Source organism: Drosophila tropicalis, unplaced genomic scaffold (assembly GCF_018151085.1).
Source record: "Drosophila tropicalis isolate 14030-0801.00 unplaced genomic scaffold, ASM1815108v1 contig_593, whole genome shotgun sequence".
NCBI classification, from domain to species: Eukaryota; Metazoa; Arthropoda; class Insecta; order Diptera; family Drosophilidae; genus Drosophila; species Drosophila tropicalis.
The window spans coordinates 21,329,217-21,356,408 of NW_027173070.1; the positions used below are offsets into that span (position 1 = coordinate 21,329,217).

At 34.2% G+C, this 27,192-nt stretch overlaps 1 protein-coding gene across 4 annotated transcripts in view; it reads left to right on the forward strand.

The window, feature by feature from the left end:
* Positions 1-941: 941 nt before the first annotated feature.
* Positions 942-27,192, forward strand: part of Prosap (prosap) — an 80,473-nt gene continuing 54,222 nt past the window's right edge. For 2 of the 4 annotated variants that reach the window (XM_068291747.1, XM_068291750.1), the window contains exons 1-2: positions 942-1,177; positions 1,726-2,067. The gene's annotated coding sequence lies outside the window, so the exon portion shown is untranslated. Of the gene's footprint in view, positions 1,178-1,228; positions 1,247-1,725; positions 2,068-27,192 lie in introns of those variants that run through there. The other 2 variants (XM_068291749.1, XM_068291748.1) reach the window with 2 other exon arrangements.

Genomic DNA, 27,192 nt, shown 5'->3' on the forward strand with positions numbered 1-27,192 from the left:
AACTAAAAAAAAAAAAAAAAAAACGTCTTAAATTCGTGTCCGCCACTGTAAGTACTTTACAGGTACTTTATTATTAACACAACATTCGCCATGACAGCGTAATCCATATCTGTAAAATTAAGAGGAATATATTAAGTATACACTAAATAGCCAATCATTTAAAAAACAAACCTTATATGTAAAATTGCGCTCAAACCTTTAACATTTAATTCATTTTGCAATTTACTTTTAACGATGTTAACTTGGCTAAATACGCATTCAACAGCAGCATTTGACCAAGGAAGCGATAGAATGTGTATAGCAAATAATGCTAGCTGCCGAAAAGTGTTGTTTCTGCCAGCATCCTTATAATTAAGGACCTCGGCCCAAAACTGGGAAGTATTTTCCTTTTCCCCCCAATTTGTGAAATGAATTTTTGCAAATTGAGCAACAATTTCTTCAATATTTAATACGCAATATGCCCATAAACTTAGACACAAAATACCAAAAGTCACAGAGAAATATTATTTTAGTTTGATTTGCCCCTTTAAATGATTATAAAAATACTTTATAATCTCAAAAAAAAAATCTTTATGTAGAAATTTTTGTAAAACCAAAATTACCTTTTTGAATTTTGAAATAAGCTAGATTTCAAGCTAAAAGCATTTTAACCACTTTCCAAGCTATTTCATTTTGAAATAATCCAATCTAGCTTAAAATAAGCCAAAATGGCAACACTGGTTGGCACCATTCGGTTGAAGTTGGCATCAATTGTTCGAGTTCGACTCTTTTGTTCGATGTGGTTCGATGCGATTTTGTCTTTCATTGTTTTTGTTTGTCTTTGTTTTTTTTGTGTTTTCAAATTTACGGCGAAGAGATCGGAAAGTTACGGCGAAGGCGAATTCGGTTGTTGTTCCATTTGAGGAGCGAATTTGCGGCGATTTTTTTTACTGTTGTTTTTGTTTTCGAAGTGAGCGGACGTGCGCGCGGACGTTATTTTCAAATTTTCGAATTTTGAAAAATATTCCAAGTGAGGAAAGGGAAAATGAAATCATTTCTAAAAACCAGATTGAATGAAAACAAGTGAAATTGTTAATTTTAATGCACTTGTCTTTAAAGCAAGAATCAGAATCAAAGGAATGCAAGAAATGCAAAGGAAAAGAAAAAGTGCAGAGTGAAAATAACGGTGCAAGCGAAGGTAAAGGCAAAGAGCATTAAGAAAATTGTGACTAAAAGCAGGAATGGAAAAAGGAATTGCAAGTTAAATGTAATAGAAATTGAATTTGTTATAAATCGAAATTTAAATGCAAGTAACAAATATATTCCAGTGAAGTGCAAAAACAAAAACCGGTTCGCCAACAAACAAACAAAAAAAGAAAAAATCATATCAAGCAAAGCAAAAGCAAAAGAATTTTTGTTGTTTGGTGCGTGTGTGAGTATGTGTGTGTGTGTGTGCATGTGTGTGAGAGTGCGACTGTGATTTAGTGTGTGTGTGTGCCAAGCAAGAAGAAGAAAATAAAGTATTAAGCAAAGAAAAAGGTAGTAGGAAAAAGGCAGTAGGAATTTCTTGTTTTCTGACCAAAACCCGAAAACCTGTTCCCGCAAAAATAAAAGCCAAAAAGAGAGGAAACCGATCGACAACACAAAAAAAAGTGGCACAAGTGAAAATTCCTTCGTCGTGTGTTTTTTTTTGTTGTTGTATTTGGATATGTTTTTTTGTTGATTATTTATTTTCGATTTTTTTAGTTGGAACAATTTCCCCCAAAAGTGAAAATCAATTTGCTTAAAGCGCGCGCACAAGAGAGAGAGAGAGAGTAAGTGAGCGAGTGCAGGAGAGAGTCCTTGCTTTGCCACTGAAAAAAGGGGATACCCAACCCAAAAAACTTAACAACTTAACGAAACATTTACCGGACGGCTTTTAATAATAATAATAACAACAACAATAAAACGAAAGATAGATAGAGGAGAGAAAGAGAGAGAAAGAGAGAGCTGAAATAGCAACAAAAGTAAACAAATTGCCGACCCAACGAATTGTAATAAACAACAACAACAACAACAACTGCTACAAAAATCAAATCAAATAAAAAGGTCAGTATCCTGTCTATATATTACATACATATGTACATACATAAATGTATCTACGCATAACTGTACACACATACATACATGCCCTAACGGTATTTTACTGTAAATTAATAGACATTTTTCCTTGTTGGAATTTGTTCGATTTTTATCAAGGATTTTATATTTATATTTCCATCAAAGGCAGTAGATGATATTTTTAAGAGTTATCGGTGGGAAACAAAATAAGCTTTTATTTTTGAATACATTTTTTAATATTTTCAATTTGTAATAAACAAGAAAAACTGCAACAAAAACAATTTCCTCTATCTATTTTATATTTTGGAGTTATCGGAATGCCACAAGAAATGACCAGTTTTTAATAAGTTCTTATACTTTATTGAATAAAAAAGAATATTTTATTTTATTTTTTAAAAAATTGCAGAAAGGAAGGTTTAGATTAAACACTTTACAAAAACTAAAAGTAAGCGCTTTATTCAAGTAATATAGCCAGCCGAAAGTCGAAAATTCGTAAATATAGAACAAAGTATATTAGCCAATGTCTGTGACTAAAGATTTAAAACATAACCAAACTTAATTTTAAAGTATATTTGGTGATTTGTAAAAAACCACTCTAAAAAAATGTATGTATGCCATTTTTTTCCAAACCAAACCATAGAACATTTACAAAATGGAATTTAGTAAAGCTGAAACAATATTTTAAAATTAAAGATGATAGTTTAGATCGAAAACATAAAGAAGGTATCGATAAAGGTATCGAAAAAAAAAAAAATTGAACTTGCTAGAGCTACAAAATGCAAAATTTTACAAATTTACAAATTTTACCTATTTTAATCGAGATTAAAAAAACACATCACTATTTTTTTCTTGGACAGTTTATAACTATCTCCTATGAATACTGATAATATGTATGTACATACATACATATGTACATATGTATGTATATATAGACTATATGTAAATGCAAAATGCACAGATCTGTCCAGATCAAGATGAATAAAATGATGTAGTTAATAAAAGGAATTGTAGCTAAAAGTAATCGATTTATTTCATTTTTTTTCTGAATCGTGAAATTTTAGGTTATAAAAATTAAATTGTAAAACATATGGATATATACATATATACATACATATATGTATATGTGCTAGTTTTTGTTGGTGTCTTTTGTTTAAACTCTTGTTTGTAAAAATTAAGGCGTGAGATGTCTCTTGAAAGTTTCTTATAAATGATTTTGAATTTCTGTGGAATGCAGAATATGTATCTCCCTTCCTCTCTCTCTCTCATTTACTGTTGTTTAGCTTTGTAAGATCTTAAACCGATCATATTCTTCCACACAGGCTATGGGTAATGCCCTCACAAAGAGTTGCCTTAAAATTATAGACCAACAGTGAGTAGATATTTAATTTAGACACTGTAAGTATGAATAAATACCCGGTCATATAACAGATTCATGCAGTGAGCCACCAAAAATAACAACAATAAAAAAATAATAATAACGAAAACAACAAATGGCCAGCCTAGGTCTGATCTCTGATAAATTCGCGTCTCAGCTCGCGTTTTACGTGCCTCAAGCGTGCTATCTGATAAAACCAGAAAAAAATTACAAACATGTAAAATTTTAACTATTTTGAGGCAGGCAAACTAAACAACAAACACACGTTTAGGCAATGCTTATATAAGTACACGGTATCTACAGGTCTCTGAAGGGGTTAATAACAAGTCGGGGATGACTCAATATAAGTAGTATACCTATATAGAAGAAAGGAAACCCACAAAAATTGATAAGAAAGAAGGAGAGAGAGAGCGCCTATTATTGCATCCCGGCTTTTAGAGCATGATTTCTTTGGTGTTATCATTTCATCTAGCTATTTCGGGGTCCGCCGAAATTTATGAACCCATAAAATCGCCTCAAGTGAAGGTCAATAGCGTTAACAATAAAGGTGCGATAATACCAAATATAATTATTATGAAAATAGAATTCATTCTGCTTTAGTATTTGAATTTGAAATATATGCAGTCGAATAAACATAGGTGGGTGGTGGGTGAGGGGCTGAGGGGAAGGCCCTCCAATTGAACAAGTGACTAAGCATGACGACCACGTCCATTGTCTATGACCACAAGTTGTACTAAGTGCCAGTTAAGTAGCAAATAAACCATCTAGTTAAGATAAACTTGAAACATTTCAAGTGCTTACGGAAAATTCAATGATAATAAATTGGTTTTTATTTTATGACAATATTTCCCTTTAAAATATCTGCGATAATTAAGAGTTCGTTGGAATTTTTAGGCCCTTGTATAGAAAAGAAGGAAACATTTCCGATCCCATTCGATAAGCATTTGATAGCCCCAGTTCCTCTTGGGCCAAAGCGTTCATTGAAACTCGTTAACAATATAAATCAATCTTATATCACTTAATTCTACATTCCTTATCAAATATTTCTTTGGGTGGCATATGGTTCTTATATTGGGTCAGTTAAACGATTTTTGAAGGGTAGACCCTGTCAAAACACCTGAAGGATGTGATTCAAAGCAAGGCCTTTGAATTTAAGATTTCCCTACTGCATATGACAAAAGTGTGAGAAAATTTCTAAAACAATTCCAATTTGATTCAAAATTTAAATTATTTCGAATGTTTTGACAATACAATAAAACACATGAATAGACAAAATTGTTATGGGATCCAAAAATATATTTTAAAGGCATAAAATTTTTCATTAGAGATTCAAGTAACTTTTTAGGCATATCTTAATCCAAGCTGATCCAATTTTCATTATTTTATAACCCCTTATATGTATTCCTATATTTGGGATTTTACATTTTTTGTTATTTGATGTCATTTTATTATCAAATTGCTAAAGTCTCTCAAAGCGGCACTCAGTATAAGCCACAAAATCACATTTACCTATTTATGGGTATTAAAGATAACTTATTGAGAAAAAAAATGTGAATTTTTCTAAACAAAAAGAAAACCACTTTTAAATTTCATTTAATTGAAACTTTCACAGCAAAATTACTTTGGCCCACTAGAAGAAGAAGTGACACTTGCTTGATAGATGTACATACATACATATGTGTGAATGAATTTGGCCATTTCACCAAACAAATTTGCATAAATTTATTATTCATTTCAAATTGCACAGTGGCTGCGGCTATTTATGGCCATTCAGCAAAAAAAACAACAGTGATAGATAGCAAAGCAGTGCAAGAGAGATAGAGACAGAAGCAATTTTGATTTGATTTAATGAATAAAAAAAGAAAAACAAAAATGTTACTTGGGCCGTAGGCGTCGTCGGAATCGCCATCTCAAAAATCTCAGCTCACAATCAATTTGCTTTTCGAGGTGGCCAGTTTCAGTTTTCATATTCGTAGTGGCTGCTGCCGCTGCTGTTGAAGTTTAACAAATTTAAACCAATTTTTGGGGTCAATTAAATTAGTGGCCAGCCACATAGAGTGGGTGAGAGGGGCAGAGAGCAAGACTGAGGGACAGGGACAGGTGCACAAGCAGGGGAATGTTGATGGAATCTTGGCTTTAGTTTTACTTGTGTTTCTTTATTTTTTGAGGTTGAGGTTGTTTGTTTTGTTTTAGTTATCCATCTGAATAGATGTAGGCGAAGTGGTATGGGAATGGAATTGTTTAATCGACTTTTAAATATTTTATTTGCCAAATAAAAATTATTATTAATGAGATGACCTTTTTTTTTTTTTGGTTTAAGTTGTTCTATTTAACTTTTTAAGGTTTTCTTTATATGGTTGCCCATTTAGTTAGGTCTATATTTGAAATGATTTTAATAGAAAAACATTTAGTACCAATCCATTAACTTAGTTTTGCTGTTTTCTTTTTAAAATCAAAAGAAAGTCGTTGATAATTTTTGTTTTTTTTTTTTTAGTTTCCGATAACAAAGTGTTTTAAACCAAAATGAATCTTTTCTTCCGCTTTCTTAAGATATTTAAACAAAGTTGCTTGTAGAGCTCTTTCCAGATTGATTAAATTCTGTCGTTAAGTGCTAAAACTGGTTGCGAATTACAACAAAATGAATCGAAAAGAGATACGCAAGGTTTGCGCCGTACAGCGTCAATACTATTAGCGTAACGGCATATTTAATCAAATGGAAAAGTAAAAATCGCTGAATGTATGTACTTTTGACTGATTTTTAAAAATAGGTGACAAATAATATCATTCTGTTAGAATTAAAAAATATTTTTGAACTTTGAACTAGAATTGGATTGTAAGATATTGTATCATATTAAGAATTCAATATTTGTCTATTTAATCATAAATTCTAAATGGTTATCTTCATATCTTTAGTAACCAGAGTAATCTGGCATTGGAATCAAAAATATTATCTGGTTTAGGATTTCAGCTAAACCACATTCGCAGTTCGCTGTAGTTTTGCGGTTCTTGTTGTGGTTTCTAGTCGAGAATCATTTAAACTGTTTTCCCATAGATATTTTTGTTTCGTCGAGCAGTCGCAATGCCAAAACTTTTATATTGTTAAGCAACTTTTTGCCGTTAAGCGAATTTTATAAATTTATAAATAAAAGAATTTGATGTAGTTTTTAGGTGCCTTTAGGGCCAAAACAGAGCCCCAAACCAACATTTGAGATAACTTCCAGTGTCAATTTCTCGCGTACATTCATGTAGATACAACGAGAGGGAAAGGAATGGGGAGAGAGAGAGAGAGAGGGAGAGAAAGAGAACCAACAAAAACAAACAACAATCAAGCAGGCCAACAGAAGCAAAGAGAAGGCAGAAAAACAAGGAAAATCGATTTAAAACAGATGATTTGACATCAGGCGCCGCCGCTAAACGAGAAAAATGGCTTAGTTTTTCCTTCTTTTGGTCCATGTCCAGGCCAAGTCCCAGGCCGAAGCAGAAACAGACACAGAACAAGAGACCGAAACCGAAACCAAGGATAAGAGCCAGAAAAAAAACCCAGCCAGTGGTAGGCAGGCAAAGGCACAGCAGAGACTCGTTATGTTAAGCCAAAACTTTAATCCTAATTCTTGTGTGGCTCCAGTGCGGGTATTCACTGTAATTGCCCTTCCACATGCCCTTCACATCCCAGTCAGAGTTGGTCGTTGTTCATTCTTTCTCTTTCTTTGTGCGCAAAAATTCGCCTTGTTCAGCAAACAGCTGTGCCAGGTTTTTGTGCTTTTTGCCCGGGCTAAAGGACCTCCTTGTCCTGCCGCTGATGTTGCTGGTGCTGGTGATGCTCCTGGTTCCTGTCATTAACACGGGACGGTGCTGATGCGGATTTAATGAGCAAATGATTAGCATTTCTCACACTCGAGTCGTCTTGGGTCTCTTGCATTTAAAGTTAACTATTGACAGCAATTGTAAGTCGTCGGCGTTCTCTAACCACTGATAAGGACGACTCAGAAGAGGAGGGATGGTGATAAGCTGAGACACGTGTGCTGGGGGGTGTGGTGCGGTTAGTTTTTGCCCAATTTATCGCTTAACCGGAGAAGAGAAAATGAATTGCCACATATATAATAGATAATGCCCATGCTATATAGAGTTACATATATCCTATCATTGAGAGACAAAATTAATGATCCCAAAACGAAAATCTATAAGGTGATTTATAGTACCAAAAAGTAAGGAAAAGGATGAGCCAAATAAAAAATAGCCAAGGCAGATAGAGGGGAGAGCGAAATGAATTTCACCCCCAAATCCTTGAGACTTAATGAAAATGAAGAAAGAAAATGGGCATAAGAAATCAATGTAATGAAGTGCCGCAAAGTCAGGTAAGGCATATCCTGACCGGAAGGTGCAATGCAATTAACTTGTGTTGCCATCCTCTCATTACCCTCCCCGCTTCCACTCACCCTCTCTTGGTATGCCTTTGCATAATGCAATTAAATAACATTTCCCCCATTTGTATTTTCCTTGGCTGTTTGTGAGACTAACAAAAAAGTACACAAAAAACAAAAACAACAAAAAAAAATCAATAGGAAAAAACCAACAGAACAAAATCTGCCACCACAATGCGCAGCAGCAACAACAACAACTAGAATTTTAACAACAACAAACATAGAGAAGAGAAGCAGCAGCAGAGTCAGAGAGAGAGAGAGAGAAAGAGAGAGGAGAGAAAAATCAATCTGGCACAAGGATATACTATATACATACATCTGTATATGATATATGGGACACGTGTCCTACTCAACTAAAAGTAAATGGTGAAAAAAAAAACCTCTGTGTGGGCAAAAGTTTTGTTAGTTAGTGCGGTCTTTGTATATATGCCTACCCTATACACCCATTAGGACAGTGACTTAGGTATATACGACTTTAGGAATTTATTGAGCATATGGCCAATACACGTTAGCCAACTGTTTTGAACAACTTTTTGAAAAATACTTTTGTTCTTACCTTTAAAAGGTGAATTTGTATTGAATCTAATGGCATGATCAATACTTTCTACATATTTACGTCATTTTTCAACACTATTTCAATTTTAACAACCGACTCAGCTTGAAATAGCTAGATTTAGCTGTTGGCCTGGCCTATAAACTAGACTATAAATCGTAAATGTTGTGCTCGATACCTTTCCTTTCTTATAACATTTACTTGTGCAGGGTATATCCAAGTCGTTGTGCTTAGCTTGTGTTACCTGAGTACTTGATTTATTTGCTGAATAATGCATGATGATGAAGTTGACTGAAAGTTCTGCGGTAGGGCAAACTTGTTGGATTATTTAGTCGAAAGAAAAAACACTACAAAAAGGTGCTGAAAATTGATGTGGATTATACAGCATTCCTATATCTACAGCTACAGTGTATATATACATATAAGCACATTGCAATGCAAACATTAAGTTATCTAAGAATGAAGTCAACAAATAATAATCATAAAACCGCTAGCAGTAATTAAACTGGGCCCTTTGTGAATAAGAAAAAAAAAAAAAAGCCGCCAAAGGCAAAGCGACCCATTTTTATACCCTTGCAAAAAGGGTATATTAATTTTGGTCAGAAGTGTGCAACGCATAGAACGAAGCATCTCCGACCATACAAAGTATATATATTCTTGATCAGCACGACGAGACGAGTTCAACTAGCCATGTCCGTCCGTCCGTCCGTCCGTCCGTCCGTCCGTCCGTCTGGATCAACGCAAACTCCTCCTAGACCGTAAGAGCTACAGAGCTGAAATTTTGCACGTAGGCTTGTATATACTGCAGGCGTTGTATATCTCGGATTCAGCCGGATCGGACCACTATATCATATAGCTCCCATACAAACCCCAAAGTCACAAACAGTGACTTTCTCAATAACTTCGTTATTTTCTGAGCTATTGTCGTGAAACTTAATATTAGAGAGTTTACTACGCCTATAAGCGACTATGCCAAATTTGATCAAGATCGGGTGACTATATAATATAGCTCCCATACAAACGGCCAAGTCACGAACAGTGACTTTCTCAATACCTTCGTTATTTTCTGAGCTATTGTCGTGAAACTTAATATTAGAGAGTTTACTACGCCTATAAGCGACTATGCCAAATTTGATCAAGATCAGGTGACTATGTCATATAGCTCCCATAGGAACGATTGGTCGAAAACAGTGACTTTTGTAAATAACTTCGTTACTTTTAACGCGATTGCTTTTAAATTAAACATTTCTTAATTTAATATATATGTTAATGACTGTGCCGAATTTGATAAAGATCGGGTGACTATATCATATAGCTCCCATAGGAACGATCGGTGGAAAACAGTGACTTTGATCAATATCTTCGTTATTTCCTATGATTGTAGGCCTTTCTTTCTCAAGCTTAAGCCTTTTTAGATAAAACGTTCTTCCACATTGATGGCTAAGAGGTAAGGATAGAGTTACCAAAAAAGTTGCAAGGGTATACAAACTTTGACGCGGTCGAAGTTAGCCCCGGCCCTCTGGTTCAATATTCTCTAAGAAGGAGGAGAGGGAAAGATATTCCGGAGAGTAAAGTAAATTGATTTTCGAAAAAGTTTTTCGCTAGAAAATGTGGCAAAATATTAGTTACGCGATTTATTTTTGTGTGTGTCATCCGCTTTAAGCACTTCTGAGTAAACTTTTATGGTTGGTCACAGCTTGAACATTAATTAGTTTTAGTTCGGTATCCTTAACTAATTACCTAGTATCCAATTTTGCTCAATTTAGTGAAAAATAGACCATACAAATTTGATTAATCATTCCGAAATATTCTTTCATTTTTATTTTTTATATTCATATCTAGCTTAAAGTATTGCTTATTATTACATTATTACTATGTAGTCATCATGTGCTCAAGATGATTCAGTAAGTTGATTGTGCGGCTTCCGATAAGTCGTTTGTTTGTTTTATTTTTACTCCATTGTCGCATGCAAGGAAATGTTTATCGCACAAGAATTCGCCATATACTATAAGTTATATAAAATTCAATTGTGCAATTCAATTATTGCATTTGAACGATGTATGTGGGCGTTTACATTTTGTGATTTTATTTTTCTTTACTTGTTTTTGCTTTCGATGATAATTATTATATCAAAAGCGTGTTTCCTCTTCTCCATGTCAAGGGCGGATTGCCGATTACTTTCTACAGTTCTCCCACTCTCTTTTTTTTTTATCTCTTTGTTTATAAATAAACTGTTTCCAAGTTTCAATTTCATGCAAAATATTTGCAATCTTTTATTTCCCTTTTTATCTCATTTAATTAAGCTTATGCAATTTTGGAATTTAAATTTAAAATAGATTATTGCATGTAATTTTACGTAATGTTAAAAACAAAGAGATCTATTGTCAAATTTGTCAACCGTTTTGTTAATAATTATAATTAATATAATTTAGGGATTTAATAATGTTAAGATTGAATTCAATTAATCAGATTTTAATTTTAATTTTGTGACTTGATTCGCAAAAATCTTGTTAATGTCTGATTTTCACACTCATCGGATGACTAAAAATCGTGCTTAAATTTTAGCAATTGCGAAACAAAAAATTGTTGCAAACATTGTTATATAACATTCTTAACAAGCAAATACTTGGTGACAAAAAATTGATGGCCAAAATTCTCACGTTTAAGTCACAAGAATAAGCTAAAACTGGCAGCATTCCACAATGATTAAGAGAGACCTTCGACTGACTAGAATAACTTCCAAGTAAAGTAAAGGAGAGGTGAAGAGAAAGGAAGTGTGGTCAAGAGAGGAGAGAGAGAGAGAGAGAGAGAGAGAGAGAGAGAGAGAGCAAACGATGGTAGTGAAAATTTGAAATCCTACAATAATCCTTATTTTGCACTTGAATTGCAAGTGAGAGGAAATTTTCATAAATCCTTGTTTAATTGCAAGTAAATCAATTGACATTAGTGTTATTATTCCATACAACAAGAGAAACAAGAGGCAAAATGAACTACACACAATAATAACAACAAGAAACATTAAAGTTTATGGAACTCATTAAAAGGTTGGCAAATCAACATATTCATTTGCATGGCAAAAGGAATTCCGAATGGCGTTTTGTTAGTTGTGCCTTAGCACGCCATTTTGGCTTATATAAAAAAGAAGTTGGGTGTGTGTGCGTGTGGGTGTGTGTGCGAAGGAGAAGAAGAGACCTTTTAGGTGTTTTACTTATGTACAAACAAACTTTGTTACCGTAAATAAGCTGGCAACTTGAGTGTGAGAGTTGGACCAGGGTATTTCCCCTTCCCATGATAATAGCCTGAATGAGAGGGGCAGGAGAGGGAATGGAGTCGGAATGAGTTTTCCATGAAAGAACCAGAAGGCACGCAATAGAAAGTTTTTTGTTGCCTGCAAGAAGGATTATGAGCTTCTCGTCCTCAAATAGGAATAAGAAAACTTGAGCTGAGCCGTGGAAAAGTTTTTTTTCCAAAGAAAATTCAATTAAAGTGAACTCTTCAAGTTAAAATAAAAGCCCATTCAGTCAAAATATAAAAAAGAAGACGAAGTATGATACAGAATTGCAATTGCAATAAGTTTCCTTTTGGGAGCCACAATGAAATGCTAGAAAAACTTTAGATTTTCTGTTATTTCCGCTGCTTAACTGCAACTAAATTACGCTAATTGCTGACTAAAGTGCCGCAGCAGCATAAAGCAAAAGCAGAAAAAAAAAAAAAAAAAACACGCATAAAATGAAAAGCCAGCAAGAAAAATTGCCACTCTTAGAGAGAGGGGCAGAGTAAGACAAGAAGGAAAAGGAGAAAGAGAAGAGAAGGCCAAGTAGCATTATAGAAAAGAAGCGGATTTTTTTTTTTTTACAAATTACATAAAGAAAAAGAAAGAAACAAAAAAATTGAACAAAACTTGGCAATGATTTTCCGGCCAGAAGACAAAAAAAACTAAAAACCAAACAAAATTATAAAAACTTTCAATGTTTAGAAAGTGTCGTTCAGCGTTTGAGAAAAACCAAATGACACTAAAACTGAAATTAAATGCAAAAAAAAATATAATAAAGTGGAAAGAAATTCGAGGGAATCGAAAACAAAATCGAAAGTGAGTGAGACGACTGACTGCCCATTGGAATTTTTGCTATGGGTTTTTATTACCAAATGTATTTTTTTTTTTTTGGGTGTGGTCGGTCATCTTTCTATCTACCTATGGAAACTCGAAAAAAGGCATTCGGCTACTCCAGACAACATAACGTTGATGAAGGACGTCTGCCTGAAAAATGCTTTTAAAAAAATATTTATGAAATTAATTTTTAATGCCAAACGACATCAAAGGGGAAACGGCAAAAAAAGTTTAAAAATTGGCTTAAATATATCATGAAATTATCATGACGTTAAGAAATGGCACAACAGGCGATCAAAAAAAAATCACTTTTAACACTAGACAACAAAAAAGTCAGCACAGAAATGTACAAAAAAATTAAATGAAAAGTAACTGGATTGATAGAACCTTTGATTAACTAATCAAAAGATGTCCAAAGCAAATAAAGCTTTAATTTTACAAATCTCAATCTCAAAATGTTCAAGTACCAGAACTCTGCTGTCCAGTGTGATTGACTGACAAATGCCTCCTATGGCAAGGCTTAAACTCATTTCCGCGCTGCTTTTCTTTCTATACATTTTTTTATACCAAATTCTTGTTTTTATTCGTTTTGCTCGTCTCTTGGCCTTTTGTTTAGCGACAATCAATCAATATCAATCAATGTTTGCAATCAAGCAGCATGAGAGAATGATAGATGCAAAGTAGAAAAAGGAAGGTAGAAGCAAAAACAACAGCAACAGACAGCGCCAACAAGCAGAAGAAAGAACAGAGGAGATGAATTGTGATAAGTGCTCTTTAGGGAAGAGAAGCTTCCGTAGAAATAGAAGACTTCCACAAATCGTCATCGTCTTCTGCATCTTTCCCTTCGTTCTAGACGATAAAGGGGATGGGGTATGGAGAATGAGAAACCCGTTTATGGCCAAAGGCAAATAATAGTAATATTGGTAGAAAAACATAATAGGAATGAAAATCTGAAGAAGAAACCATAAAAAAAGAGTTAATAGAATTTTAACGAAATCGCTGGTAAAAAGGGCGTGGCAATGAGTGGCTGAGTGCAGAATGTCTTAAGAGCAACAGTTAAGTAACTGTAATCAATCAGACCAATCCAGCAGCAGTCAACTAATGGGGGAGGGGGATGTCGACCAGGCCAAGAACTAGGAGGTCTTAATTAAACGCAGAAAATAAAAAGGAACGAGAAAAAAAAAAACAGCATAACCGCAAAAGCACCATGAAAATTTTCACAAAATTAAACAACAAATTGCGTAATTTACTTCGGGCCTGGGCATGGAATAATAAACAATAATGAGAGGGGGAATGGAATGGATGGAGGAGGGTCAGTAGAGGCAGCCGGGCGGACAGCCGGCCATAGCATCCAGGCAAAAAAAGGAGGAGGGCCCCCCACAAGAGGCGTTTTTCTATTTGCTCCCCCCTCTCATGCCCTCCTTTTCCTATACACACACACACACACACATACATATGTACATACACAAAAACAGTGACTGTAAAACTGTATGGCAATTATTTTGCAAGCCATTTAACAAGAGACTTGTGAAACATTTTCCGTCTTCTTATTTGGTTAACAGAATTTTTTATTTGCAAAAATTTAAGCTTAAACAAAAACGAATCGAAATTTATTAGTTGCGGAGACATCACAAACAAGCAGACACAAAAATTATGACAAACAAAAAAGGGGAAAAAAAAAAAAACAGTCAACAGAAAACAAGGAGGAGGAATATTTTTTCACATTAAAATGCAAATCACGCCAATGCCTCTGCTTATGGCCCTGGCAATTTGAGGAGTCACAACAACAACAACAAGCAAAAGAACAGCAATAAGAACGACAACACCAACACCAACACCAAATGGGGAAAAGGGGCATACAAAACGACGCATTAAGATACAGATACAGATATATATATACATATATGGGTATACATACATATTTAGTATGAGGTTTTCATCACAAAAATGAACCACATCAGCAAAGAGAAAGACCGAGACAGCAGTCAGGAGACAGAGAGAGAGAAAAAACAAGTTGATTATGTGACTCGAATGTGTGAGGAAAATAAATATGCAAAGGAGTGTGTGTGTGTGTGTGTGTGTGTTTGTGCCAGTGTGTGTAGAAAAGGCGTGGCCTATGAATATAGAAAAGAACATCCTGTTAGTAGATGCTATTACAAAGAATCAAAGGTTATATTTCAACTGATCATGACAGGCTTCTATTCACCAACATTTACAAGAAATTCTTTCTAAAAATTGGTATATGGCCAACTTTTCCTTTTAGCTTTAAAATTTTGTATTTAGTAAATATAAAGAAACAACGATCCTTGCGACACTTTGATAAATTAGCCCTAAACCATGTCACTTAGACCAACTTCATACATGGCCAGATGGGTTTCCAATTGAAACTTTAAGTATATAAATAAATTCCACTTGATGACTCTCTGGTGCAACATAAATATTCCTCTAAGCCCAAATTAATGTTGATGGCAATGTGTTTTATGATAGTTTTGGCAACTTTTACTTTGGTGAAAATGTTTAATTAGCCAAAGATAATATTATTAGTTGTTGGTTATCGTAAATTATTCATACTTCATTGGCCATATATACGTTTCATTTACATTTACAATCTTTGTTTGATAACTACACAAACCTAACAGTAAAACAAAGGCATAGAAATTGAACATTTCTGGGTTCAATTATGGAACCCACTTTGTTAGCTACCTTATCACCAGCAATTGGCGAGCAATATTTGTATTTTTATATTTTTGGGTATTTCTCCAATAATAATTGAACAATAGATGAACAAACTTTGATTAAAGACGCAATAATAATCGACAAAAATGTTTACTACCTGAATAAAGTGTCGTATCACGAACAAAAATTGCTCCCTACATATCTACACATAGAAGATGGAGAACAATTTGGCGACCCTACGACAAGTGCCTAAACAAAAATCATCAAACAAAAGCGCAAATGAATGAACAAAGTGAAAACGGCAAGAGGAGGCGAGGGAAGAACACTTATTCGAGCACAATAGAGCCAAGATGAAGGAGAAACTCAGAAACAGGCCTCAAATATTTGCCTAAGCGACGCTCTGACGGGCCATATAAAAGGTATAAGATACACACAGACATCGCACATACAAACACCGAAACATATGTATGTACAGGCATTTGCCTCATTATTAAAATTCTGAATGGTTTTTCGAAGGAAATTCATACAAGGTCTCCGTTCCTCCTGCCTCTACTTCTGCCTCTGCCTTCTCTGAAATTCGAACCAAACTGTGATGTGTAAACGCGTTGAAAATTCCATACGATAAGCTCATGTGCAGACTTTAAGATACTCTGTAACAGCATTGAAATGTGAGTCGCGGCGGAATTTTGTATTGCCAATTCTGCGTATTTACTTATACTCTTGAGGGTAAGGGGGCAGTCGGTACTCAATATTTATTTACAACTCTTTTTGTAAGCAACATTTGACATTTATTTAAAGAATAGAGTTGGAGACAAACAGGAATGGAATATAAATTAAACTTTCCACAATGATTGCAATCGATTGGTTAAATCAGATTCAAAATATATTAAAATCAAATGTATCTGTCATAGCTCATTTGATTATACATAAGATTTGGTAAGCTTTATTAAACAAGGCAGTACTAGCAATGGTTATCGATTTGTTCTAAACTAGTATATATTCTAGGTACCATTCTGAGGTATCGTATTTTAAGATTCAGGTATTAGATTATCTTACTGAATGTAAAGTTGTTGTCCATCGATGGTTCCAAGATGAGTAATCAGTATTGGGTAAAACAAACTGATAAATATTCCGATCTATCGATTTTCGATGTTAAAACAAATTTGTTACTTCTTTAAAGTTTAACAATCTTTAAGACTTTGAACTTGTAATATTTGTTTATTTTGTTATTTTATGGACATTCCTTAGATTTATATTCCTTCGATTTATATTCCTAATTCTCTAACTTCCGATGTTCTTTAAATGATTTCATTCTTTGTTCTTTCTTAAAAAAAAAGTTTCTTTACGTTTTTGAACACAACTTCAACTTTTACGCTTAAGTATTTAGTGATAGTGATGGTATTTGTCACCATAATTCAATTTCTTTGATATTTATAATTTTGATGAAATTTACAATGTCGAAGAATCACGACATGTATTACATTATACTCGATTTAAGAATAAAACAACATTTATTAGAAACGCCGATTAGTAATTATTATAAGAATTAAACCTTTGTTTGGAAGCCAACAATGAATATAAAATACTTAATGCATAATACTTCTATTATATTTAACAAAATTAACATTTATCAGCCAAGATTTGCGTATAGTATTTTGGGAGTACTTTGCCACTCTTGTATCGCTTTATTTAGTTGTAATTCTCAACTACTTTAGGAGATTTGAAGATTTGGTATTTGGTATTGAGCAAAGTTGCTGATGCTAGAACTTAAACTAAAATCTTATAAATTAATAAGTAAATCATAAACCTCAAGCTGGCTAAGACACAGTTCTCTACATTTTTCCCCTATGTTTGTAAGTAGGCCATCCAAAATAGTTTAACCGCTTTTATAAATCCCCATATTTAAAAGCAAAGTTTATAAAATATGGAATTTGGCAGATTTTGACGAGATCTTTGTGATTTGTTTGGACATTCATAGCTCTGAATTTTTGTGTAAAATGGTCAATGTCCATTTCGGCGAGTCGCGTTGCCTTTAATGGCTTAGTTGTTTGCTGCTGCTGTCGACAATTAATTTTTTCAAAGACAATTATGAAATACAATTTATTTTTGTTCGTTTTTTTCACATTGATTGACAAATGAATTGACGATTTGATGGTTTGATCGTTGTTTTGATTGATTATGACTTCAAAAGGCGGCAGAGGCTGAGGAATGCTGCAACCCTGTGGGAGTAAGTGTTACAGCAGTTAGCTTTATGTTGGCAAGTTCAATGATCATAAATATCTAGGTATGCTGTTTTTTTCTCTCTCCTTCTTTAACTATTTTTCTCAGTGATCAAAACAATTAACACACAAAAAAAAAAATAAAAAAAAAAGTTGTTGTGGCTGCTGCTTAAACTGGGCCCAAAAGCAGCAACTTTCCTAAAGGTCGGTCGGTCGGTTGGTCGGTCGGTTGGTCGGTAAGCACAACCGGTTTTCTTTTTCTTTCTTGATCTTGTCTGTCTCTTTGGGCCCCCGTCACATTCTCGACCATCTCAATTTGGAACACATGTGTGTGTGTGTGTGATGATGTGTAATGGCTAATGGTAAATGTGTAATGTGTGTTATGGTTAATGGCCAGTAGTTCATCATTATCAAACCGATTTACCGTTTAGCACCTGGCGAACCTCTTGCATTAACTTCAATGACGAATTTTCGTAATTGAATAGAATTCAGAATTGTCTGCATCTAAATTCAATTCCATTCGTCTGACTTAGTCTGTCAAGTGAGTTAAGGAAAGTTGAACGAACCCCAAAAAGGTCGTCGTCGTCTTTATCGTTGTTGTTGTCGCAATGCAAACGTCAAGTTCGGTTTTTTATTATTAGGGTCATACATTGATATTATTATTATTTGTGCCAATTTAATGTGGGAAAAGTTGAGCTTAAATTTTTTGAATATTATTATTCGACATTCAATTGGGGTCAAGTAGAAAAACTCAGTTTCAAAGAAGTGGCTATTGTATAAAGACCACATCAAATCATATTATCTCTTAACAATAGTATTCAAGTTTATAAGTCGACGATTACAGTAAACATAACACGTGTATTAAATATAAGAGAGTTGCGAAACTTTGAAGCTTTTAATATAACTGCATCTTTTTCGAAACAACAAATCAAATTGATTCCAAAATTCTTTGGAATCGAAATTGATATTTACTTTTGCTTTCGTTTCCAAGGAAGTCGTTAAGTTATCAGCTTAAAAATATTTAAATTTAATCGTCTAATTCTAAAATGTTGCAGGAATGTAATTATTTTGAAAACGTTTTGAAATGAGACTGGAACTTTTAAAATGATTACCAAATAGATGCCAACATATGGAGTAGGTAGTAGAACTCGATTATATAGTCTCTATCTAGCGATATGGTATACATTTTCCTAAAATTTCCAACCAGATTTTCGTCAGCTCTCAGTTTGATTATTCTTTTTGTTGTGTTCTCTCTGTGGAAATTCAACAAAATTCCAATTGAAAATCTCTCAGGTTGGCAAATAAACTTTGTATACCGAGTTGTTGCCCTTTTTTTTTATTATCTTTATCTTTTTATTGATTTGATATCTCGTCAGCTCCCCCTCGACACCCACTTTTCAGTTCAACCTCCCCTCCTCTGAATCTTTATCTGTATCTCTGCCACCTGCTAAGCTTTTCATTTGGCTTTTGCTCTCTTTTTTTCACTTTTTCCTTTCATGTTTAGTGTTTTGTGCTGTACTTTTGCATGTTGTGCATATTTTTCCTCGATTTTTTTTTTCACTTGGGGTCTTTTTTTTTGGCTGCCTCTTCAAGTTTTTCCTGCTTTTGCATTCAAATTTTTCTGTTTACATAAAAAAAAAAATTATACATATATACAACTTTATTTTACTTTTTTGTTGGTGTTATTGTTGGTTTCGTTTTCTTTCTTTATTGTTCAGATTGCCACAATCGGCGGCGCTCTCAGCTGGCGATTGAATAAGAAGAAAGAGCCAGCGACAGAGAGGAAAAAAAATGAATCTTTGATGGCTCAGCATTTACATTTCGTTTCATTTCATATTGGAATTTTATATTTCTCGTTGATTTATTTTTCAAGCTGCGCTTTTCTAAAGTGAATCAATGCTGATTGGTTGGATCTGGCCATGAGATGAGTTTATACCCTATAAGTACAGAGATGAAAGAGTCGTCACCCTACATATGGATGTATGTACTAGTATTTCGAAATATTTGATTCTTTTTTAGATTAGGACTGAGACATAGAGAAGATAGAGGCAAATATTCTTCAAGTCAGCTTATTTACACAGTATCTCTGAGTCGTCACCCTGATTAGTTAATGCATTGAATCATCATCATTATCGTTTTGTTTTGTTTTGGGCATTGTTTAGGGATTGAGGTTCTTTTTGGAGGTAAACCAGAGATTAAATGCATAAATAATTTGTTGAAATTGTCATACAAAACGAAATGACACCGCCATTTAGCTAATATTTAATGAAGTCCCAATTTGTATGTATATTTAATGTATTAATAGTTGATGTGAAAGCACTTAATTCAATTCAATTTACATTGAAAATTGCATAATTATGTTGATAAGGCGATTTTTGCAATCAATTCCAAATGAATGCGTTTCCATTTCATTTCGAAAATCGTGGTATATGTAATTTTCCAGATATATGTCAAAGCGTAAATTAAAATTGACAGCAACAAATAGCGTTTTATGCGTTCAGTTCAAGTTTTTTTAAATTTTCCCATTTCCATGTAGGAAAAAAAGAGACTCTTGCCTCAAGTGAAGGCAAAATGCAACCAATGATGAATGTTGTTAGCAAGAGAGAAAAAAACGAGTTGAAAATAATTATATGACTAGCTCTAGCTTACGGCTTAAAAACAAGAGGAATGGGCGAAAAAGCAGAAAAAAAGGTTTTTTTACCCATGATTCTGTAATGTGCGTGAAATGAGAAAAAAAGCATATTCATATGATGTGGGGCGGGGTATACTACATATAAGGCCCCTTTGGAGGTAGAGTAAAAGAAAAAAGTTGTGTGACTGCGAGGTTATCTCATTTCGCTGTCATAAATATGTATGAGAAGAGGTGATAATCGTGGCATATTGCTAAGATTTTGTTGTAGCTCAAAGGTTAAATCGTTTGTAGATGCATTCAAAACTGTCTTCAATGAGAACTCTAGTCAGGTGCGAAAGTACAAAGAGTTTCTCCTTAGCTCAAGGGCTAAATATATTTTAGACTTGAAATTTTTTAAAGAGTTTTGGAAAATGGGAACAACAGCTACAAAAAAAGTTAAGTTTCAAGCTCAAGGGGGTTAAATGTGTCTTGAAGTAGAGTAAATTTTAATCTAAATCAGCTTTTCAAAGATAAGATCGTAGGTTCTTGCAAGATAAATGCAGACTAAATATATCTCGCAAATACATTATATTGAGTTCATCTGTTAAATGCACTTTAAAGGTATGAAACCATTTGTATGTACATAAATCAACTTTAATTGTCAGAGTCACCAAAGACATTTTCCAATTAACATGGATGCCTTGGTGTCTCCTTCATCTGCGGGACAGACAAATCTCCGCATGAACCTTCGACTCCAATGCGGTTGAAACTCGCTCAAAAGTTCAGACATACTGAGAGAGTCATGTGTGTGTGTGTGTGTGTGTGTTTGCTGTGTGGGTTCATTTACAACTCACTTGGCTTTTTTTGATGCGGCTACACCCACGCAGTGCCACAAGCCTTGAGTCAGTCAGTTGTTATGCTTTTAGTTAGTTTGTGTCTTGAAGTGTCGACATGAAGTCTCTGCCAATTGCAAATGCTGTTCAAATTGAGGCACCAAAAAGACAACAAACAAAACTACAAGAATAAATGCATAAAGTGAAAGAGATTGTTATAATATAATCTTTTTTGCATTTGCATTGCATTTATTTTTCACACGAACATCAAAGTCAACGTCGGGAGCGCGTAGAGTAAGAGAACAACTCGACAAGAATTATTTATATAAATTAGCAAAAAACAAGGGGATACCAACTTGGATCATGCGGATGCTGCTGCTGGTGCTGCTGCTGCTGCTGCTGTCTCCCTGGCAAACGATGCAATTTTATGCGCAGACGCCTAAATTGAAAGCGACGCGAAGCGGCAGCCAACGAGGCAGAAAAAAAGGGCAGCAGCAGCAGCAGCAGCAAGGGGTCTACAGTTTGACAAGGATTGTAAAGGCCCGTGTACATGAATCCCTAGGCAATGCAAGGGTCATTAACATGCCTACCAGCAGCAGGCAGAGAAAAGAAAAACCAAACAGACTGAGCCAGAGAGAGAGAGAGAGGGAAACAGAATGCAAACAAGACAAAAGCAAATGCATGAGGAGCATTGGAGCATCCAGAGTCACCACATGGAGCTAAAGCTAGTAGACCTGGAATATGCAGCTGAAGGGAAAGGAAAGTCATGAGAAAAAATAAAAAAAGCGTCTGCATTTTGTGGGTGGATGATGTTTGCAGTCGCCTTTCGTAGCTTCACTTCTTTGGCTGGACGGAATGGTCTGGTGGATGCAGCTCCAAAAAGGTGTTTGCCTATGCTCCATCCGCTCCCCATAGATCCAACCACTTTGCCTCTGTTTGTTGTACGTGCCGCGACGAGTTTTTCTACCATTCTATAGCCAAGGCTTATGGAATGAGCCTGAAAGAAGCTCTCGAGTGGGAGATGGTAACAAAAATTTAATTTCAAATTGTTAACTTAACTGAAAATGTTGCATAATGAATGTAAATCATGCACTCGACTGAACTTGGACAAGACAAGATGATTTGATCCCATCTCAATCTGAAAATGAACTTGCTTTAGCTCGAGCTTAATTTGTAATGGGAAATAATTTTCTGGCATCAACTATTTTCCAGGAAATTTACTTGTTCAATGTTGAATATCTAAAGCAATTCGATGAATCTTTTTATTTTAAGTCTGAAAAATCTAATCATGATTGCATTTACGTTTGATATTGCTTTTAGCAAGTCATCTTTATGGCATCATATTATAATGAAAACTATGACTAGATGATGTTTTTCTTATCTAGCTCTGATCTCATAGAGTGGCTATATAAAATCGACAAACTGGCCTAAACGAAACAGAAACGTTTAACCAAACTTTTAACTTGATGTAATTTAATTATTTTTCTGTTAGTTTGTAATATAAAACATAAGCATAACCCTGAAACATGTTTAAAAATTTAGAACCGTTTCGAATGGGTTTCCACAAATTATAGTAAATATCTTAAACTTAATCATTTTTACAAGATACTCGAACATTTTTTTATAAATCATAACTTTAACGACACATGCAAAATAGCAAAAACTTAAAACTATTAGAATTTTTATATCTAGGTTTAAAAAGAACTTTGAGGTAATTCCATTTCGAATTTTATTCTTAGCATTTGCTTATATAACAATCTATAAAGTAAAAACATAATTAAATACTTATGACAATCGACTGTTGTGCACTAAGACCATTAACTTTTGAATAAAACAAAGTTTTTATTGACACAAAACCCATTTATTACCCACTGTAGAGTGCTTCATTCGACATTTATCCAATTAAAATTGGTACATGTTTTGATAGATGATTTCATCGTTGAAGTCATACTTCTTTACTTTAAGCCAGTTTTTCATAGATTTGGCAACAAGAAATTGTCATTAGACTTCAACTGAAAGTTAACTGAGAGAAGGAGAAAGAAAAAATTCGCAGACTTAGTAAACTCCAAGGTAAAATATCTTTTCGTGACCTTCTGAAATTATAAGGTCTCTTTGTAAGGGTATAAAGATATTCGTTAACTACTTATATACATTCAGATTTGTCTCGTCTTGACGCATCTTTAGCATTATTCATTATTTTATTATTTTGGGTTTGGGTTGAAGAAGTTAAAGTGTTTTTTGCGCTTATCACCATAAGTAGTTAACTCGTTTACTTATACATATATACATACTACCAAACTGAAGTCTAATCGTTGTATTATTTTCTTGTTTCTTTGCAGGTAATTAAATGGCCATTTTTCATCAATTTCATGGCAAGTTAAACGAAATAAGCTAACGAAGCAACGAACAACAAAAAATTATTGTATGTCTCCTCCTTTTCATAATTGAGCCTCATTTATTTGGAAGGCATCCAGCCAAAAAATCAAAATGAAAAAGGGGAGAAAAATAAACAAAACAGCAGACAAAACATATTATTTTTTTTTATTTGGTTTGCCTTTGTTTGGGCAAAAATTTTCGCCAGTTATAAATAATATTTGTTTAGTTCTATGAAACATGAGACGGCACTTTGTTATAGCCAATTTGCTTATGACTGAAATATATTGTATATAAACGTGGTCATTATGTCTCCAATGTGAATGAACTTTTGGGCCGCCTTTGGCTATTGTTTGTCATGGCATTTGCCGAAAAGACGAAAAGAAGAAAAAAACCAAACACTTTCTTAACCAAAAAATAACATTTCCTGTGCCTAATATTACCACGACATGCAACAAAATGTGGCAAACATTTTCATTATAGAACACCAAAATCGTCGATTAACTATAAAATTGGTAACTTTCACTTCAGCTCAGCTCAAAGTGAGGAAGGAGAGAATAAAGGCGTCCGAAATGATGATGATGTCTATGCAATTAAACGATCTATCAAACTTCTGCTCTAGATTCATCATAATTACATATACTAGATAGAGGAGAGAAAGAGAAGGGGAGAAGTTGAGGTAATGGGGGTCATAGCATGGTGAGGTCAGCCACGTGTCGCGGTGTCTCCAACTGTTCAATTAGCACCATTCTAGTTGAAGAAGTTGAAGTCAAAAGGTAGAAGCAGTAAGAAGAAGTAGAAGCTTGTTAACATGACAGGTAAACAGAGACCACCAAGCGTTCGTCTTCATCTGCATTGATTTGTGTCTGAAAATTAGCATTCCCACTTGGGAAAGAGCTTACCACTAGTTACATAGTCAGGCAGCCAGTCAAACAGTCACTCAAAGACACAGACACAATGACGATGAATGTACAGTTTACGCTTGGCTGGGCTTGATCTACAAGTTAAACAAGGGTCCAAATGGGTTTTAAAAGTGACCAAAATGTTTGCACTTAAGTAGGTGAAACCCATTGTGTGTGTGTGTGTGAGTTTGGGTGTGTTTTGGCATGTGCCTCAAGTGTCGACAATTAACAAAATGGTGGGGAGAAGCCAAGGAGTGGGAGTATTAAACATATAACATGCAACTGACAATTACTTTTAATTACCTAAATTTACTAGTTTTCTAATTAAATAGGGTTTAAAAAAAAAATACTTATCAAAGGAATTATTAAGGAGATGACGGGAAGAGCTGTTTGTATTAGTTCAGTTTGTTCTAGCTTTAATACAGCTATATTTAGTACTATTATATTATAGTATTATAATTTACACTTACTACATTTCAAGAAATAATCATGGAGCCCTTCGGTTTTCTGGTAAAATATTGTATAGAATAGCATTGACCCTTAATTTCAACTTTTAACCAAATGCTGATTCTCCAAATCACAAGAACAAGGGCAGAAAATGTTTTTTTTAGCAATCAGCTTGTTGTAAAGTTGTGGCCAGAAATACCCTAGACCAAAAACTGTTAGCCAAACGTCTTGGACTTATCAAGAATAATGATTCTTGAAGGACCCCAAATAAAGAATATTGTTGCCTGCATTCTGAGCACAAAATGCTTCTGCAACTCAAATCTATACAATCGAATATTAATTTACTTGAAATAACTCTTAAAATAATATTTGAAAAATGTCGTATGATTGCAAATGTTATAAGAAGCGCCATATCTTTTCTGTTCGAATTCGATTCTTTGTTTATTATTCATAGCAAACAGTCAAAAAAGGTTATTAATCTTAGGTTTTTTATAAAGTTGTTTATTTTGGCTTAACTTTTAAATGGATTATTATGCTTTATTTTTCCTTCCTCGTAGATTTTCTTAAATCATTCTAGAGTGTCATTTACCCCTTTACAAGGCAATCGCATTGAAAGTCAAAAGAGCCTTCTAAAATTTATTTTGATGAGAACGTTTTTGAGAGTTTTTGGCTATAAGTTTCTAACACAAAATTCTTACATCTTATATGCAAATATTGTCCATTATTTTGTTCCCAGACTGTTTTGTATATTCTAATAAAAACTTTCATTTAGTTTAATTTAATGTAATTTATTCAGTTCACTTCCTTTTGAAGTTGTCTGTTTTGTTTTCGGCTGTCAAGAAAATTAAATTTTATTAGATTCTCAAAGGAAATTTATTACGTGTGTTGGGCAGTTCTGACATTTCCGACATAATTTCAAAAGATTTTATTAGCTCATAAGTAACTAAATTGATTTTGCCATACATATTCAAATTATGATTCCCCCTTCCCTCTCTTTCTCTCTCTATCGCTTATCAAAATTAATGGCAAAAACCAGTTGCGAACTATTAGTCAATATAAGATATTGCTCGAATTCAATAAATCCTGAAATAAGCCAACGAAAGTCTTCTTATTGTGATGCAAAACGACAAACGAATGTTGTTCACTTTTGCTCAAATCATTTGTTATGCTTTATTAAACGAATCATTTAAGATCTCGCATTGTGGATCAAAATATGTCAGTATGTTTTGGTTTCTTTTTTTGGCACTAATTTGACAAGGTCGCTTCGCTTTTGGGCTCTTTTGTTGTCTCTCACGTTTAAGCCGCAAAAAAATACAAAACACAAATGAAAACAAAATGAAAAAATTAAGTCTTATTTTGCATTTCACATCGTCTCAATGGATTGAAGTCTTGTGTGTGGGGTCTCGGTTTCAGTCTTAATGATTTGCATAAACATTTGACGTGACATAGGTGCGAAATAGTTGCTGTGAAATTTATTTACTGGGTCATTCGCATAGGTTTTCAGATGACGCCAAATTAATTTTACGGATTTCCTGCTAGAAAGGCACACAGATTGGCTCCTGTCTTGTTTTTTTTTCTCAGCAATTTAAATTTTGAATTTAATTCGTGACTTTAAATGGCACACAATTAACCCGGACTGAATGAACCTGGCTGGGAATCACCTGCTGTGTGTGACCACTGCTTTACAGAGTCTCCAACCCCATCGCCATCCTCATCTCCTAGATGTTATATAATTAACGAGCAGGATATTTTTAAGGTAAGAAGGGGGAAAGAGAAAGAAGCTGATGCTGCCGCAAACAAAGAAAAAGCTAATTAAATTATAAGTAAGCCTTTGCCAGCTAAGGAAAGAAGGTTACAACCTTCTCTCTTTCAACTCCTACTCCCACTCTATCTGTGTCTGTCCTCATGCTGAAATGGTTAAATAATAGGCAAATAAATGAGAGACCATTTTCAACTAAAATCAAAAGACTTCGACACGAAGCCTCTAAAAAACAAAACCAGAAATTCCATTCAGATGATGGCCATGCCGAAGGTGTTGTTGTACCCCTTAATCAAATAGGTAAATGGGTAATTTGGCTATTCATATTGATGTCGTTAGTAAGGGTTAAGGATGAATAATTATATTCATTTTACAACATCCTTTTCAAAAAATGACATCTATTTATCTCCATCAAAGTTGATCTGGACCTGTAATCGATAACACGACAAAGATATCGATAATACTTAAATGCTATCTTACAAGAATCAACCTTCTTTGGGCTTACTAATGTTTGCAGTGACCACTAGACTTATTATTTAGGTAGATAAGGGTTATTATATACAATAATTGTATCCTACTATAAGGATATGTATATATATTCTTATTTTTTCCACTCCATCCCAGGGTATCCCAGTCGTCTTACCCTATTCTTTGGTTCGTGATATTTCTGTTTGGCTGTTTTCGTTGGTGTTTGGTTGCCAATAAATTTTGCACTCTGACGATGAAAGAGAAGGCTAGGCGCAGACAACAACACTTAGACAGACGACGACGAGGAGCTGGTGCAACACTAATCATTTTTCGGTCATGCCTTACAATGGGCATTACAAAGACATATC